This window comes from Cherax quadricarinatus, chromosome 17 (assembly GCF_038502225.1).
Source record: "Cherax quadricarinatus isolate ZL_2023a chromosome 17, ASM3850222v1, whole genome shotgun sequence".
In the NCBI taxonomy this organism is placed as follows: Eukaryota; Metazoa; Arthropoda; class Malacostraca; order Decapoda; family Parastacidae; genus Cherax; species Cherax quadricarinatus.
The window spans coordinates 26942804-26944496 of record NC_091308.1 but is presented as its reverse complement, the minus strand read 5'-3'; the positions used below and the strand labels follow the sequence as shown (position 1 = coordinate 26944496).

At 45.9% G+C, this 1693-nt stretch overlaps 1 non-coding gene across 1 annotated transcript; it reads right to left on the bottom strand.

Annotated features, from left to right (window-relative positions):
- Window positions 1–1052: 1052 nt before the first annotated feature.
- LOC128686503 (U6atac minor spliceosomal RNA) lies at window positions 1053–1154 on the bottom strand. Its single transcript, XR_008406655.1, has one exon. It is a non-coding gene; the product is annotated as a U6atac minor spliceosomal RNA (small nuclear RNA).
- Window positions 1155–1693: the final 539 nt, after the last annotated feature.

Sequence of the window (1693 nt, the reverse complement as noted above, 5' to 3'; positions counted from 1 at the left end):
AGGGAGCCCCAGCGACAGTACGAGATTGACATAGCGTCGAAAGCCATATCTGATCCAAAGCTGTTGTGCAGCCACATCAGGAGGAAAACAACAGTCAAGGGCCAGGTAGTCAGGATCAGGAAGGAAGGAGGGGAGATCACAAGAAACGACGAAGCATGTTAAGATATAATACGAGATTTAAGGAGGTATTTTCACTGGAGACAAAAAGGACTGAAGTAAACCGCGATGGAAGGGTACACCAACAAGTGCTGAACACACTACACACAACCGAGGAGGTGAAGAGTCTGCTAAATGAGCCAGATATCTCAAAGACGGTGGGACAGGACATCTCTTTGTGGGTTCTGAGAGAGGGAGCAGAGGTACTGTGTATGCCATTAACAATAATCTTCAACAGATCTATCCAAACAAGGTGTGGAAGACAGCAAATGTAGTCCAAATGTTTAAGAAAGGAGACAGACAGGTAGCATTAAACTGCAAACCAATATCACTTACATGTATAGTGTGCAAAGTCATGGAGAAGCTTAGGAAAAGACTGGTGGAACACCTAGAAAGGAATGAGATTTTATATGATAACGAGCACGGTTTCAGGGAGGAGAAATCCTAGGTCATAAACCTACTGGAGTTTTACGACAAGGTGACGGAAGTAAGGCAGAAGAAAGAGAGCCGGGTAGATTGCATTTTCTTGGACTGTAAGAAGTCTTTCGACACAGTTCTGCACAAGAGATCATTGCAAAAACTAGAGGATCATGCAGGATAACAGGAAAGTTACTGCAATGGATCAGAGAATACCTGACAGGAAGGAAACAACGAGTGATAGTATGTGACTAGGTGTCAGAATGGGCGTCTGTGATGAGCGGAACTCCACAAGGGTCAGTCCTCGGGCCGGTGCTGTTTCTGTTATACGTGAATGACATAACGGAAGGGGATGGATTCAGTGTTCCTGTTTGCAGACGATGTGAAACTAATGCGGAGATTTCAAGTGCATGACTATACCTGGAGAGGGTTCCGGGGGTCAACGCCCCCTTGGCCCGGTCTGTGACCAGGCCTCATGTTAAAATGTGTCAAGTGTCGCCGAAGCGACTGTGCCTTGACAGTATATGTATTGTCCATTCTTATCAAGGGTAGTGCTAACCTTCTCTCCTTTCGCATAAAGGAATCTGGACAGGTTGCAAGCCTGGTCCAACAACTGGCTCCTGGAGTTTAACCCCACCAGTTGCAAAGTCATGAAGATCGGGGAAGGTCAAAGAAGACTACAGACAGAGTACAGACTACGGAGGCCGAAGACTGCAAACCTCACTCAAGGAAAAGGGTCTTGGGGTGAGTATAATAACGAACACATCTCCTGGGGCGCACTTCAGCCAAATAACTGCTGCAGTATATAGGCGACTAGCAAACCTAAGAATAGCATTCCGATCCCTGAGTAAGGAATCGTTCAAGACTTATACACTATGTACATCAGACCGATACTGGAGTATGCAGCACCAATATGAAACCCACACCTGGTCAAGTACGTAAATATATTAAAGCGGCGCAAAGGGAAATCTACCAGACGCAACTGGAGGACAGGAGGAATAGGGGAATCATGATAACGATGTATAAAATACTGAGAGGAATTGACAATGTGGACAGAGACAGGATGTTTCAGAGATGGGACATAGCAACAAGGGGTCACAATTGGAAGCTGAAGGCTCAG